Source organism: Schistocerca piceifrons, chromosome 5 (assembly GCF_021461385.2).
Source record: "Schistocerca piceifrons isolate TAMUIC-IGC-003096 chromosome 5, iqSchPice1.1, whole genome shotgun sequence".
Taxonomy (NCBI): Eukaryota; Metazoa; Arthropoda; class Insecta; order Orthoptera; family Acrididae; genus Schistocerca; species Schistocerca piceifrons.
The window spans coordinates 473,930,736-473,948,448 of record NC_060142.1 but is presented as its reverse complement, the minus strand read 5'-3'; the positions used below and the strand labels follow the sequence as shown (position 1 = coordinate 473,948,448).

Here is a 17,713-nt window from a genome sequence, read left to right as displayed (position 1 = left end):
AGAGTAACAGCAGTGCTAGGAGGTGAGTGAAACATTCAAAAGTTGGAAACACTAGTATCAAATATGCGGTTCGTAGCGGTCGCCCGCGAACTGCCTCCACGGAGCGCAACAAGGAAAGACTTCACGAGCTGTACTAGAGAAGACAGGCGCGTCACAGCGGATGAAATCGCTGTAAAAGTTGCTGTAGGACATAGTGCAGTGTCAGAAATGATTCAAACATTAGGTTGTCGAAACGTTTATGTCCGCTAAGTCTCACGTTTATGGACCAAAGGCCACAAACTTCAGAGAAGAACCATCGGCCAAAACTTCTTCAGAGACTTCAAAATGGTCATGATTTTTTGACTAGCATTACGACAGGCATTGAGTTCTGGTTTCTTTATTACGAGCCTGAAGTAGGACGCCTGAGAATGCAATGGCATCGCTTGGATTTGTCATCTAAGAAGAGTGTGAAGACAGTGCCATTTACTAGGAAAGTTAGGGGTACTATCTTCTGGGTTGCAAACGGTTGCATTCTGGTTGATTTTCTTGAGCCTGGTCAAACCATAAGTGCTGCCCGCTGTATCGAAGCACTTTTGAAACTCCGTTGTGAATCGCGGGGCAAACGCCCGGGGAAGGATCATCTTGCAACACGATAACACAGTTCGTGTCGCTGTGGATAGCATCAAGACATTTGGGTGCGAAACTCTTTCACATCCTCCCTACAGGGCCGACTTGGTTGCCTCCGACTACTATTTTTTCGGTACTGTTAAGGGAAAGATGTGAGACCAAAGCTACAAGCTGGTGGACGATGTTCAGCAAGTAGTTCGCCGGTGTCTTCGGGAAGCTGAAACGTGGTTTCATCGAAAGGACGTCCGCCCCCGGTAGCTGAGTGATCAGCGCGACAAAATGTCAAACCTAAGGGCCCGGGTTCGATTCCCGGCTGGGTCGGAGATTTTCTCCGCTCAGGGACTGTGTGCTGTGTTGTCCTAATCATCATCATTTCATCCCCATCGACACGCAAGTCGCCGAAGTGCGTCAAATCGAAAGATTTGCATCCGGCGTACGGTCTACCCGACGGGAGGCCCTAGTCACACAACATTTCCATTTCTATCGAAAGGACATTATCAAATTTGCAGAATGATTGGAGAAATGTGTGCAAAGAAATGCAGACTAAGTTACGAAAAGCATGTAGATTAAGATGGTGTACTTGGTTTATCTAAAAAACAAAGATTAAAACTTTTGAAAGTTGTTGATCATTACTTTCAGTATGGCCTTGTATACAAGCGGGGCGGAGATGAATGGGGAACCATTCTAGTGACTATACAGGCCGGACAGGACAGATTGGCATCGCCCAGCGTCTGCGAACGAACATCTTGGGATTGGCATAGCTTGGCGACTGTTCACGTGCTACTGTCGTGGAATCTATGGACAGTGGAAAACTACGAGTATACGCCTCAGCACAGAACGTGAAAGCCACAGGCTTGCGCTCTGTGTAAAGCAGGCTCTGTGGCAGATATGAGGACAGAGTACAATGCTGGTGCAGTCACAAGTGTTTCGGAGCACACCGTTCAGTGATAATTTTTGAACAAAGGACATCGCAGCAGTCAACCCCCACGTGCTCCCAACGACATCATCAATTACGATTGTAGTGAAGACGGGATCGTCGTTATTGGACCTTGGATCAAAGGAAACGTGTCTCCTGGTCGGATGAATCAAGCTTCTTGTGACACCAGGCCGATGGTCGTGCCCGGAAATACCGTCATCCTGTCGACCGGCTGTCCGAAATATGCACCGCGCCTCAGACGCCGGCCTGTGGCCTGTGGCTGCAGTACTATGCTACGGAGCACGTACACTTGGACTTCCGTGAGACGTATGGTAGTTATCAAAGCCACCATGGAAGCTGCGGACTCTGTGAACCTTATGGCGGATGGTATCTTTCAACAGGATAACAGTCTGTCTCACATGCTCAGTACTGTGGTACAGTTGTTTCAGGAGCATACTGTGAATTCACATTGATATCTTGTGCATCGAATCCGCCCGAGCTGAAGCAAATGGATCACGTCAGTAACGCTATCGATTGCCAGCCAAAAGTCTGTTAATTCCCGTCGGCGGCCGTAATGACGTCGGAGACCTTTTCACGTGAATCAACCGAGTGCAAATGACAGCTCCACCAATGCACTGTCATTTTATACATTGTGTGGAGGATACCGCCATCATCTGTATATGTGCATATCGCTATTCCATGATTTTTGATATTTCAGTGTATATCATACAGCATTTAAATGTGTAGAACTCAAAATATTTAGAAATGTTGCACAGAACTAGATCTCATAGCCAACAATAACAAAAACTGTAGAAAATGGCGGAAACCGCTGATAGGGGTGTCTAGTGCGTACACCTTCATGTGATTAAAAAATCAGTCACTAAGCTGAGTACCGACCAAAAAACAGCAGGTGTTCATAGCGACGCTATCCTCTAAGTACAACAAACACTTTCCCGTACAACGAGTCCATTGCTGCATTGGGGAAATGAGATGTGTTACTCAGCTCAACTGAACGTGTTTGCAATACGTTGAAACAGTACAAAACACCCTTTCCAGCACCTTACACATGTGCATACTGAATTCCCAAGTTGTTCTCAAGGTTCATACCGGAAAGAATAGCCGGCAGCTGTGGACGAGCGGTTCTAGGCGCTTCAGTCCGGAACCACGCTGCTACTACGGTCGCAGGTTCGAATCCTGTCTCGGGCGTGGATGTGTGTGATTTCCTTGGGTTAGTTAGGTTTAAGTGGTTCTAAGTCTAGGGGACTGATGGCCTCAGATGTTAAGTCCCTTAGTGATAAGAGCCATTTGAACCATTTGAACCGGAAAGAATACTCCAATCGCCGAATGTTTTCTTTGTCTCATTCATTACTGATAAATTCCACTAAAATAGGAAACCATCAGGAGGTCGTCCATCAGACGAGGGAAAATGGTTCGATTTTGATAGAACCACATTCCATGCGCTGTTTAATTTTCAGTAGAATAAACCGGACCTGTAAGAAGACATGACCTATGCAGAAAGAACAAAAAGTAGGACGAAACGCTTTAGATTGAACTGTGTGCTGTTCCTCATTTCGAAGTATATTTGACACAAAAAGTTTCTGCAGTGTTCTTGTTAAGTTTTGTTTTGAGAACTGTCAACAATAAAGGATATTTGAGGTACATTGTGTTTTAAAAACTTTTAGAGATCATGTACACGCAGTAAGAGCCTGCGATGGTAATAAGTCGGGGCAACGTCAAATGAAGCCCAGTATGGCGGTCAGAAGCGAAGTGATGGTGCTATCATGTTTCCCCGGAATTACTTTTGGGGATCCGAATCTCAGTCGGTTAAAACAGAATGATATATAAACTTCTAAGTCATGCCGGCCGGGGAGACCGAGCGGTTCTGGACTCTACAGTCTGGAACCGCGCGACTGCTACGGCAACAGGTTCGAATCCTGCCTCGGGCATGGATGTGTGTGATGTCCTTAGGTTAGTTAGGTTTAAGTAGTTCTACGTTCTAGGGGACTGATGACCTCAGAAGTTAAGTCCCGTAGTGCTCAGAGCCATTTTCTAAGTCATGCAATCAAAAGATACTACTATTTATGTCACATATTATGATGCTTCCAGCTCAACAAAACCTATAGGGTACTTCCCGCTGACCTAGAATCATGTAATTTGGCAGGAACCAATGTCTCACAGTACAAGTAAAGGAAAGATCCGAAAATTCTTAATCTGTACGTCGTTACACGAAAAAATATTGTCTGACTGTCCATGTGCTAAGACTCCTTTTTTTTCTCATCAACGGGTGTCCGTATCAAGTTGAAATTTATGTCACATGTTAAGGTGTATAGTCCCTTGGTGATATAAAAAATACAAACTTCTAAGTCAGTGCAATCAAAATATATGGCTATTTGTGGCATTTTGATACTCGGAAATTCACTCATGAAAAGCTATAGGGTAATTTACACTGATCTAGAATCATGTAATTTGGCAAGAAGGTAGGTTTCACGGTACAAGTAAAGAAAAAATCCAAAAATTGGTAATTTGTAATTATAATACACTTTTTTTCATTTGTTTTCCTGTCTGTCTGTCTTTTGGTCTGTTAGAACCCCTTTTTCTCAAGAACAGGTAGAGGCATCAGGTTGAAATGTATGTCACTTATTAAGGTCTACGATACTTGGGTGGTGTATAAAAATTTAATTTTCTAAGTGATTGCAATCATAAGACACGGCCATTTATATCACAAATTGATACTCGCAAATTTATTCATCAAAAGCTATAGGCTACTTCTCATGGGGCTAGAATAATGACATGTGGCAAGAATCAAGGTTAGACAATACAATTAAGGGGAAAAAATCCTAAACTCTTGGAACTGATCTTGAAAGTTTCGAACTTCGCAGGACATGTCACTAACGATGTCGATAACAGGCAAAAACAGTTGAGATTCTCGTTTCCAAGGATGGGCGAACTGTCTATATGCGTCATCAAGTTTATAAAGAATCGTCGGTGCGCGAGACAAACTCGCGCTTACCCGATTTCCTTTGCGGATGACTGTCCATCCAGGATAGCGCGCTGCCTTCTTGCGACCGGGAAGTTCCCTGACCAGCCGGTAACCTATCACGGGTTCGCCTTGCGCTTCGCAGCGTGCGGACGTGGAAGAGCAATGCTGCACGAGCGGCAGCTATTCATTTTCCCTGTTCACTCCAAGTTTAGTGAGAACAGCAAAGTCCAAGTTTCTCTCTGTACAGTCTGAACTCAATCGCCATCCCGAACGTTGGCATCGACATGGAGAATACTGAGAAGAACTCACAAACACGGCAGTAGCGACGAGTAGTGACGGAACAGATGAAAAAAAAAAAAAATTGCAAGGATGTAAGAAGATGAACCGGTTTCCAAACGTTGACACGGCAGACGCCACAGCACATGCAGAACCCAAAATGCGCAGAGAGTAAATGTGTTCGCTTAATCTGACGTTGGTCCGTTTTAAGCCTTTATTGAATATAGGGATAAGAATGAGGACCGGTTACATTCTTTGTTTACGGGCAAACTGCTGCATTGCGAATGCGGAGGCCTGTTGTTGTTATCGTTGTTGTTGTGGTCTTCAGACCGAAAACAAGCTCTCCCCGCTAGTATATTCTGTACGATTTAGGACCTCCGATACACAGAGCTTAGAAAAAGGGTACGGGCCAAGCTTCCAGCACACATTCGTCACACTCTGGAGAAGAACATTATGCAGTATGGACAGATGCACAAATTTTGCGGTCTAAGTCGCAAATTATTTATTGCAATTACGCTTTTCGGCGGACTACCATCGTCGGATAAATAAATTAAAGAATCACTGCAGTACATTTCGTCAAATACCCCATAATCGCATCTCGATGTAACATTTTATACAGATATGGAATAGAATGACGACATGTGCTCAGTCATATGTAAAAGAGGTAACAGACTTCAGTTCGTTGGTGGAATACCGCAAAAATGCAAGGAATCTACGAACGAGATTGCTTACAAGACACTCATGTTATCCATCCAAGAATATTGTTCGAGTGACACGCACCAAGTAGGTTTAACACGGAATATTGAAGGAAGGCGTCACAAATAGTCACAGGTTTGTTTGATCCATGTGAGAGTGTCACGAAGATGCTGAACAAACTGAACTAGCTGACATTTGAAGACATACATCAACAATGCCGCAAAAATCTGCTTCCAAAAGTTTCAAAAGTCAGTATTAAGACTCTAGCAATATACTACAGCCCTTACGTATCACTCCCGTAAGGGCAGTGGAAACAACGCTAGAAATATTATTGTGCTCGCATATGTATTTAAGGAGCCATTCTTCACGCGTTCCATAAGCGCTTGAATCGGGAAGAAACACTAATGCCTGGTATCATGTGAAATACCCTTTGCCATGCACTTCACAGCGGTTTGCAGAATATAATTGTAGGTGTATAAATTTTATACGAGGACATCTGACGCTTAATGTTACGTGCAGGTTGTTTTCGAGAGCAACATTCAGAGAATATTCGCTTTCTTCTTTCCGTGCTGTACAGATAAGAGGCAATGTTTACTGTAAATTGTGTGTTGGCCTGACAGTGTGCGTAATTTCAAAGGCACGTATGACGTGGCTAATTATTGTTAGCCGGCCGGAGTGGCCGTGCGGTTCTAGGCGCTACAGTCTGGTGCCGAGCGACCGCTACGGTCGCAGGTTCGAATCCTGCCTCGGGCATGGATGTGTGTGATGTCCTTAGGTTAGTTAGGTTTAATTAGTTCTAAGTTCTAGGCGACTGATGACCTCAGAAGTTAAGTCGCATAGTGCTCAGAGCCATTTGAACCAATTATTGTTATTTGTAAATGCGCAGACTGCCACAGGCGATTTGGAAATGGGTCTTCGTATTTAAAATTGTGGGAAATGTGATATTAAATCCAATGTTCCTAAGACATGTGTTCTTAGATCTGTGACCGATAAACAGCTACATGTTCTCTTACCACAAACTGAACCACGATTCACACTTGTTCATTGCCGTTGGTCCCAATCACAGACCGAATGGGGTCATGCAGTGCTGAAGACGCTGAATTAGTTAGTGAGTTGTTTATTTCTCCACATGATGTTGGACATACCTGCGTAATACAATAATAAAACAGAATTAAATCTTAACGAACATCCATGCTTTTAATCTACAGGTGTCGACAATTATGAAATCAATGTTACACTCTTCATTCACACCTAATCACTCGCCATTGCACACATGCTGGTACAGCACACACTATACACACAAACTTCCGCCTCTCATCAAGACCGCGGCGGTGTCCCCAGCGTCTTCATTAAATTTTTTGTGCTTCCATATTTGTCTGTCAGAAAAAAATACTGAATCAGCATCCCTCCATAACGAAGGAGGTACTGAACTCAGGAAGCTGAAAGCAAGTCAGAATTTTCCATTACAGATGTTGGGCACACAATATTCCAATAACATGTATTATACTCTCAATACCTGCGTAGTGACAGAAACATTTTACTTCTTAAAATTTTTTTACCAATGCTTTAACATTTTTCACCAACCTACTCACAAGAGAATCAGCGCACCACACACCCTTCGATTTAGTGGTAAGATGGCCCAGTGTATAGCCCGTCAAAAACCGAACACTGATCAAGCATGAAAACAGGACGAAGGCGTACTGAACTGTGAAAAAAGAAGGAAAATAGAAACAGTGAACTGTCCACATTTAAGATGTGCAACATCGAGCAAAGTTGAATAGCCAAGGCGTCGTGGTTATATGATCACGGTGTTGCTATGGGAACTGGGAGACCCATGTTCAAATCTCCCTCGTGACCCTTTTTCTCTCTCTCTCTCTCTTTCTCTCTCACACACACAAAAGTATGAACTGACCGTCCGTTCATTGACGAGTATGTTCACTGTATTCAAATTTGTGTCTGTGTCGTGGTGTAACATCCGTTTGCATCAGCGAGGTGTAAGGGATGGAACTCCAGACGTACGTACCTGGCATTTGTTCTATACAAGTACCACATGTTTCGATTCTTGCCTCCTGTTTTGCAAGTTTTGACTTGAATTCCTTAGTTGTAACATAGTTCAAATCCATTTATTCGTTGTTTTCATTTCTGTGAGAGGGGTTATTTGTTGTTTTCATTTCTGTGTGAGTTCTGTGCGGCATCTCGCGTGCTCTCACAGCTCGTCACATTTACTTGCGACGGTAATATATTCTTACCACATGACTCATATTCTATAAACAATGTATAGTATGGAAATTGCCAAGAAGGCAATTCAGAAGGTTCAAATGGCTCTAAGCACTATGGGACTTAACATCTTAGGTCATCAGTCCCCTAGACTGAAAACTACTTAAACCTAACTAACCTAAGGACATCACACACATCCATGCCCGAGGCAGGATTTTAACCTGCGACCGTACCAGCAGCGCGGTCTGGGCTGAAGCGCCTAGAACCGCTCGGCCACAGCGGCCAAGAAGGCAATTGCCACAGGGAGAACAGACACGTCAATGAACGGACGGTAAGTGAATAATTTTGTGAAAAAAGAAATATGGGGCGCGAGGGAGATTTGAACACGAATCTCCCTCTTTACAGTCCAACACGGTGACCACACAACAACGACAACGTGGTTCTTGCATTTTGCTCGATGTTGTACGTCTTGATCTTAGACAGTTCACTGCTTCTAGTTTTTTCACAGTTCAGTACACATTCTTCCTCTTCTCGTGCTTGATCTGTGTCCATTTCACCGCTAAATCTTAGGGGGTTCGATGGGGAGTTTCCCTTGGCAGTGTGTATTCCTTTACTGCATAGTACGTAATATTTATTTATTTCAAGTTTCTACTACCAGTCACTTTTTATTTTATGCTTAATCTAACATAATGAAACGCGTTTCGAACATGTTCTGTTCATTTCCAAGCGTTAATACATACATACATACATAGAGAAATGTTACTTAAAAATAAAGTCTTAAACTAGGTTAGTCTAGAACACTTTATCCATTGTTTTTTAATTTTTTAATGTAGCTGCTGCTGTGGCATTTGGGGGGAAGGAGGGGGACAGCGTATATCTAGAAATCGAAATCAGTGATGTCTTCTGCTGGTTTTCTTCTTTGTTGTTGACTATGTATATTACAGCCTGTATCGGCTGTAGATAGATTTGCTTCAGTTATGTGTTTAATAACTCACAGCTGCAAAATACTAACGCGAATTCTTTACAGACGAATGGAAAAACTGATAGAAGCCGACCTCGGGGAAGATCAGTTTGGATTCGGTATAAATGTTAGAACACGTGAGGCAATACTGACCCAACGACTTATCTTAGAAAATAGATTAAGGAAAGGCAAACCTAAGTTTCTAGCATTTGTAAACTTAGAGAAAGCTTTTGACAATGTTGATTGGAATACTCTATTTCAAATTCTGAAGGTGGCAGGGGTAAAATACAGGGAGCGAAAGGCTTTTACAATTTGTACAGAAACCAGATGGCAGTTACAAGAGTCGAGGGATATGAAAGGGAAGCAGTGGTTGGGAAGGGAGTGAGACAGGGTTGTAGCCTCTCCCCGATGTTATTCAATCTGTATATTGAGCAAGCAATAAAGGAAACAAAAGAAAAGTTCGGAGTAGGTATTAAAATCCATGAAGAAGAAATAAAAACTTTGAAGTTCGCCGATGACATTACAATTCTGTCAGAGACAGCACAGGACTTGGAAGAGCAGCTGAACGGAATGGACAGTGTCTTGAGAGTAGGGTATAAGATGAACATCAACAAAAGCAAAACGAGGATGATGGAATGTAGTCGAACTGGTCAGGTGATGCTGAGGGAATTAGATTACGAAATAAGACACTTAAAGTAGTAAAGGAGTTTTGCTATTTGGGAAGCAAAATAACCGATGATGGTCGAAGTAGAGAGGATATAAAACGTAGAATGGCAATGGCAAGGAAAGCGTTTTTGAAGAATAAAAGTTTGTTAACATCGAGTATAGATTTAAATGTCAGGAAGTCGTTTCTGAAAGTATTTGTATGGAGTGTAGCCATGTATGGAAGTGAAACGTGGACGATAAATAGTTTAGCCAAGAAGAGAATAGAAGCTTTCGAAATGTGGTGCTACAGAAGAATGCTGAAGATTAGATGAGTAGATCACATAACTAATTAGGAGGTATTGAATAGAATTGGGGAGAAGAGGAGCTTGTGGCACAACTTGACTAGAAGAAGGGATCGGTTGGTAGGACATGTTCTGAGACATCGAGGGATCACCAATTTAGTATTGGAGGGCAGCGTGGAGGGTAAAAATCGTAGAGGGAGACCAAGAGATGAATACACTAAGCAGATTCAGAAGGATGTAGGCTGCAGTAGGTACTGGGAGATGAAGAAGCTTGCACAGGATAGAGTAGCATGGAGAGCTGCATCAAACCAGTCTCAGGACTGAAGACCACAACAACAACAATGCGTTACGAAAATAGCGTGAAAGGTTTTTATATGACAGTTGATCACTTACGATTTCATCATCTTGCTGCTTCACTTGGATCACTGGCTGAAAATAAGTATGTAATATTTGTTACGTATTCTGTAACGGCTTTGGACATGTGGGTTTTAGTTATCTGTTTCATTTTCTTGTTCAGTTTTGTTCTACTGTTGGATGCTGTGGTAGAAAATGCTGTGCTAGCGTTCAGACGAACTCGGAGTTTCCCGTGATTTCCGCTTGTTACACAAACGCTGTAAAGCTACTGGCTGGATTTAGCGGAGATGTTTATGTTGGAAACGCGAGCGGTCGCACACAGAAGCGAATCACAGGCGGGCGGTGGTTGGAGGCGGCCACTTGTGAAGTAGCGCGTGAAGCCGCGTGCTGCTGCCTTTTTGCTCCGTCGCGGGTGTTCGGCGCATGTCCTTTTCCAGCTCACCGTTATCTGCTGAAGGTCCATTGCAATTTTTATTTCAAAGTGCGGCATGACCGCAACAGAAACACCTAACAGATGTTTTTATATCGAATCGCTATTGTTCGAAAGTATATCGGCGAGCCGCAAACTGCTTTCGACATGTGACACATAATCTACGATCTAGTACAGCAGAGTTCTTCGTACAGTTACCTTCATATCATTTCCTGTTCTACTTCTGAATGTAATGCCTAACTTGTCTTTTCTAGTGCTTTCATTCCATTATACACTGTAAAAAAAAATAATAAAAAAAAAAGCAATTCGTATTCAGGCCACGAGTGGCCTACCGGGACCATCCGACCGCCGTGTCATCCTCACAAGGGAACCTCCCCATCGCACCCCCCTCAGATTTAGTTATAAGTTGGCACAGTGGATAGCCCTTGAAAAACTGAACACAGATCAATCAAGAAAACAGGAAGAAGTTTTGAGCAACTATGAAAAAAATAAGCAAAATATACAAACTGAGTAGTTCATGCGAAAGATAGGCAACATCAAGGATAATGTAAGCTCAGGAGCGCTGTGGTCCCGTGGTTAGCGTGAGCAGGTGCAGAACGAGAGGTCCTTCGTTCAAGTCTTCGCTCGACTGAAAAGTTTAATTTTTTATTTTCAGACAACTATTATCTGTCCGTCCGTCCGTCCGATGCGAGGTAACTGCGCCGTAGTATTGGGACGCTACACCTAAACAAACATCGGAAGGTAGAAGAATCTTTTTACCCATTCGCCAAATGTACAAGTTAGGTGGGTCGACAACATATTCCTGTCATATGAAGCACATGCCGTCACCAGTGTCGTATAGAATATATCAGACGTGTTTTCCTGTGGAGGAATCGGCTGACCTATGACTTTGCGATCAAATGTTTTCGGTTCCCATTGGAGAGACACGTCCTTTCGTCTACTAATCGCACGGTTTTGCGGTGCGGTCGCAAAACACAGACACTAAACTTATTACAGTGAACAGAGACGTCAATGAACGAACGGACAGATCATAACTTTGCGAAAATAAAGAAAGTAAACTTTTCACTCGAGGGAAGACTTGAACCAGGGACCTCTCGTTCCGCAGTTGCTCACGCTAACCACCGGACCACGGCGCTCCCAATCCCACACTATCCTTGATGTTGCCTATCTTGCACATGGACTACTCAGTTTGTATATTTTGCTTATTTTTTCATAGTTCCTCACAACTTCTTCCTGTTTTCTCGATTGATCTGTGTTCAGTTTTTCAAGGCCTATCCACTGTGCCAACTTATAACTAAATCTGAGGGGGGTGCGATGGGGAGGTTCCCTTGCCACGGGAGGATGCGGATAGGAGGGGCGTGGGGTCAGCACACCGCTCTTCCGGTCGTTATGATGGTATTCTTGACCGAAGCCGCTACTATTCGGTCGAGTAGCTCCTCAATTGGCATCACGAGGCTGAATGCACCCCGAAAAACGGCAACAGCGCAAGGCGGCCTGGATGGTCACCCATCCAAGTGCCGACCACGCCCGACAGCGCTTAACTTCGGTGATCTCACGGGAACCGGTGTATACACTGCGACAAGGCCGTTGCCTCCATTATACACTGTATTCAAAGAAAAGTGTCGAATACGTTGAGAGTTGGTAGCAGTCATCGAAAAAGAAAATAAAGTCCAGTAAACATTGGTCCAGAAACGCATACTTTCCGAGATAAACACGCGTTTATAGGAAGCGCTGCGCGACGCTTCGTTGCGGATATTAACACAATCATTACATTGGCGCTCCGTCAAATGTGTCGGCAGCCTATTGTGATGTTTTACCCACAGTACTCTACGTACCGTTACGTGGTCTACCGTCAGTTGTGCGGTTCGAGTCGTGTTGTAGCCTACGTTAGTTTTCGTCGCGATTGTGTGCCTTATTTACAGTATTGTCAAACCTGGATGCGTATTACGCTGTTTTACCTTCTTCCGAACGCGGATTCGCTTACGTGTTTACTGTTATTGCGCCGTTTGTACGTACAAATGGTGTAGTTCATTCATATTTTCTCTCTTCCACCAATTGTTCGCAATGGAAACCTACTACCCGACAAGTGAAATGGTGGATATTATATTCTCCTGTGATTTAGCAAATGGGCGTATCCTGCGAGCCCGTGCCCTCTACGCTGAAAAATATCCACAGTGAGTAGTGCCCCCTGATAAGCTTTTCAGCACAGACTTATCCAGGGTGTGAGGGACAAAGTTATCCTTGCACCTCGGAAGATTGACAGTGGAAAGGCACGCACTGTCGGTGTGCCTGACATGGAGAAGCATGCGCTACGTTCGGTGAAAGAAAGCCTTGGGACCATTGTGCGACGATTAGCATCAGAAGCAGGCGCGTCCAACCCTCTTATCTGGGGGGGGGGGGGGGGTACTTCATAAACAATAGCTGTAAGCATGTCATCTACAGCCCACTGAGGTCCTAAGGCCTCAGCGTCATCATGGCAGATGGTGGTTCTTTCAATGGGTGTTACAGAAGTGTGCCGAAGATCCACTTTTCAAATCCAAGATTTTATTTACCGATGAGGCAGGTTTCACAAGAGATGTTGTGAATTTCCATAACCAGCTTGAATGGGCAGTTGTAAATTCCCCAGAAAATTCAGGAAAGAGGACATCAACACCGATTCTCAATCAACGTATGGGCAGGTGTACTTATAGGGCCATACGTGCTACCACAAAGGTTAACTGGGGCGCATTATCATGACTTAATTAATGTATTGCCTACCTTGATGGAGTCTGTGCTATTGCAGCAACGAATACAAATGAGGTTCATGCATTATGTCTCACCAGCACACTTTCGTCTCAATGTGCGCGAACATCTGGCACAGACATTTCAGGACCGCTGGATTGATCGGTGAGGGGGAGGGAGGGGGGGGGGCACACCTTAGGCTGCTCGTTTCCCAGACCTTAATCCCCTATACTTTTGGTTATGGGGACACTTGAAGGTCAACGCCAGACCTATCAATGATGTTTGGACACTGCAGGGTCGCGTCTTCAATATACGCCAGCAGGTACGACTGCACGACTACAACAACCGTGTATAGTTCAAATGGTGCGTCATTCCTTACGCCAGAGGGCAGAGGAGTGCATTGTCATGAATGGACGCCACGCTGAACACCTCATGTAGACACCTATTTACCGCAGAAAGTATGCATTTCCAGACCCATATTTATTGGACTTATCTCAGAAAGTATGCATTTCCAAGCCCATGTTTATTGGACTTATTCTTCTTGTTTCGACGAGAACTACCGCCTCTCACAGCATTCGACACTTTTCCAGAACACCCTGCAAATTCCACAAAATTCCACAGAAACAATGGAACGGTTTGTCTCGAATACTGGTTTCCTGAACGTTTCCAGCAGTGCTACGAGAAAAGTTGCTTGCTTATATAAGATTTCTGAGAACTTTCGCGAGAATTTCAGATTGATTTAACCGGCCGGTTACAAATCTAGCAGCATTTCTATGTGTTCCTCCCATCTCCCTCTCTAATTAGACGAGGTGATGTTCTTACACGCTAGAGATGTACGAAAGAATAGGTCGTACAACAGGCTCACGCACGAGCTCATTAGAGGAAGAAATAAATTTAAATCGTCTCTTTGCCCTCTCGACCTTTTGTGTTCTCATCTCATTTCCTGACACTTGCATAGAACTCCTTGAGTGCTTGGCTCAAATGGCTCTGAACACTATGGGACTTACCATCTGAGGTCATCAGTCCCCAAGACTTAGAACTACTTAAACCAAACTAACCTAAGGACACCACACACATCCATGCCCGATGCAGGATTCGAACCTGCAACTGTTGCAACAGCGCAGTTCTAGACTGAAGCGCCTAGAACAGCTCGGTCACAGCGGCCGGTTCCTTGAGTGCGTGGTCGCAAGTTTAATTTTTAATAAGGCTCGTGTAAAAGTGTAATGTTAATAGTTGTGACAGGAAAAATATTAGATGTTACTGACTCTCCACATGCATCAGGAGGGCGACAGAAAATGAGTGTCCGTGAGGTGCTGACATCAACCTTCTACAGGGTGTATGTATTACGCTTCACAAAAAGAACATCGTTGAAATTTAATAAATATTCAAAACAAACCATTAACTTGCACCATGAATGTTGTTGTTGTTGTTTGTGGTCTTCAGTCCTGAGACGGGTTTGATGCAAATTAAACAGAAGTCTATAATAAACCATGGACTACACAAGGAATAAAGATTTCCTGTAAGACAAAAAGGAAAATGTATCTGTCGACCAAGAATAGCTCCAATGCTGATGATTTAGCTAAATACAAGGTTGGTTGGTTGGTTGGTTTGGGGAAGGAGACCAGACAGCGTGGTCATCGGTCTCATCGGATTAGGGAAGGATGGGGAAGGAAGTCGGCCGTGCCCTTTCAGAGGAACCATCCCGGCATTTGCCTGGACTGATTTAGGGAAATCACGGAAAACCTAAATCAGGATGGCCGGACGCGGGATTGAACCGTCGTCCTTCCGAATGCGAGTCCAGTGTCTAACCACTGCGCCACCTCGCTCGGTTAAATACAAGGAATACTGTAAAATATTAAAAAAAGTAATTCAGACATCTAAACAAATGCACTATGAGAAGAAGATAGCAATGTCAGGGAACAAAATAAAAACAATATGGGATATAGTGAAAGAGGAGACTGGTAGAACCAGAAAGGAACAGGAGAAAATAGCACTAAGGGTAGATGACACATTAGTAACCGATGGGCATAGTGTGGCAACTCTATTTAACAAGTACTTTATATCCGTTACTGATAGAATGGGACTGTCAGGATCAGTAAATAATGCCCCTGAATATCTGAAACTATCCTTTACAAATAGCTTCAGGTGCATGAATATGCACTCACTTCACCAAAAGAAATAACTTCCATAATAAAATCTTTAAAAACAAACCATTCTAGTGGCTACGATGAAATATCAACAAAGTTAATTAAGGCATGTTCTTGTGAGTTTACTACAATTCTAAGTTACTTGTGTAACCAGTCAATTATAACTGGGACATTTCCTGACTGGCTAAAATATGCAGATGTTAAGCCTCTATTCAAGAAAGGGGATAAAGAGAAACCATCAAACTACAGACCAATCTCACTTTTGCCAGCATTCTCAAAAATTTTAGAAAAAGTAATTTACAGGCAGCTTCTCAACCATCTGACCACAAATGACATATTATCAAGAACACAGTTTGGATTTCTGAAGGATTCTGATATCGAGAAGGCTGTTTACACCTACAGTGAAAATTTACTTAATTCATTAAATAACAAGTTACAAGCAGCAGGTATTTTCTATGATTTGTCAAAGGCACTCGATTGTGTGAACCGCAACATCCTTTTAAATAAATTAGAATTCTATGGTGTCACGGACAGTGCTGCAAAATGGTTCAAGTCATACCTCGCTAACAGGAAACAAAGGGTGTCAGTGCAAGGGACTAGTGAATTAAGTCATCAGTCATCATCAGAATGGGAAGAAATTACATGTGGTGTCCCAAAAGGATCCATCTTAGGGCCATTGCTTTTTCTTGTGTACATAATGATCTCTCATCAGTTACACTGCCAGAAGCAGAGTTCGTTTTGTTGCAGATGACACAAGTATTGCAATAAACAGTATGTCGAGTGTAGTTCTAGAAAGATCTGCTAATGATATTTTCATGGATATTAATAAATGGTTTAAAGCTAACTCACTGACATTAAACTTCGAAAAGACTCACTATATGCAATTCAGAACCTGTAAGAGGTTTCCACCCAGAATATGCATAAAGTATGAAGAAGAGCAGATAGAAGAGGTTGACAGTCTTAAATTCCTGGGATTACAACTTGATAATAAATTCAGTTCGGAGGAGCACACCACATAACTGCAGAAACGCCTTAACAAATCTGTATTTGCAATTCGAGTGTTAGCATACATAGGCGACATAAAAATGAAAAAGCTTACATACTTTGCCTATTTTCATTCCATAATGTCATATGGTATAATATTTTGGGGTAACTCTTCAAGTCAAACAAAAGTTTTCAGAGTCCAAAAGCGTGTAATACATATTGTTTGTGGAGTAAATTCACGGACGTCCTGTAGAAACCTCTGCAAAGAACTGGGTATACTAACTACTGCCTCTCAGTATATTTACTTCTTAATGAAATTTGTCCTAAATAATGTATCTCTTTTTCCAACAAACAGATCAGTTCATACATACAATACCAGGAACAAAAATGATCTGCACAAGGACTTAAAAGCACTTACTTTAGTTCAAAAAGGGGTTCACTACTCAGGAACACATTCTTCAATCATTTGCCAGCAAACACAAAAAATTTAGTTACAAATAAAGATCAGTTTAAAAGGAGCCTCAAAGACTTACTAGTGGCCAACTCTTTCTACTCCATTGACGAATTTTTTAACAGAAACAAATGATGTATTGTATATATTCATACTATTAGTATTGTTATTTCAGCTTAAAAAAATGACGTGTTCCACATCCACGAGGATCTCCTCAACACGGATCTATGGAACGAAAAACCAATCTAATCTAATCTCTAATCAGCTCTCCATGCTACTCTATCCTGTGCAAGCTGCTTCATCTCCCACTGCTTACTGCAACCTACATCTTTCTGAATCCGCTTAGTGTATTCATCTCTTTGTCTCCCTCTACGATTTTTAACCTCCACGCTGCCCTCCAGTACTAAATTGGTGATCCCTTGATGCCTCAAAACATGTCCTACCAACCGATTCCTTCTTCCTAGTCAAGTTGTGCCACAAACTCCTCTTCTCCCCAATTCTATTCAATACCTCCTCATTAGTTATGTGATCTACCCATCTAATCTTCAGCATTCTTCTGTAGCACCACATTTCGAAAGCTTCTATTCTCTTCTTGTCCCAACTATTTATCGTCCATGTTTCACTTCCATACATGGCTACACTCCACACAAATACTTTCTGAAACGACTTCCTGACACTTAAATCTACACTCGATGTTAACAAAGTCCTCTTCTTCAGAAACGCTTTCTTTGCCATTGCCAGTCTACATTTTATATCCTCTCTACTTCGACCATCATCAATTTTTTTGCTCCCCAAATAGAAAACTCCTTTACTACTTTCAGTGTCTCATTTCGTAATTTAATTCCCTCAGCATCACCCGAGTTAACTTGACTACATTCCATTATCCTCGTTTTGCTTTTGTTGGTAGTCATCTTATATCCTCTTTTTTTCAACACACTGTCCATTCCGTTCAACTGCTCTTCCAAGTCCTTTGCTGTCTCTGACAGAATTACAATGTTATCGGCGAACCTTAAAGTTTTTATTTCTT

At 42.8% G+C, this 17,713-nt stretch overlaps 1 long non-coding RNA gene and 1 pseudogene across 1 annotated transcript in view; one reads left to right on the top strand and one right to left on the bottom strand.

Annotated features, from left to right (window-relative positions):
* LOC124798702 overlaps positions 1-17,713 on the top strand; it is a 436,588-nt gene that overhangs the window by 65,937 nt on the left and 352,938 nt on the right. The window lies entirely within an intron of this gene.
* LOC124799749 lies at positions 11,858-11,975 on the bottom strand (annotated as a pseudogene).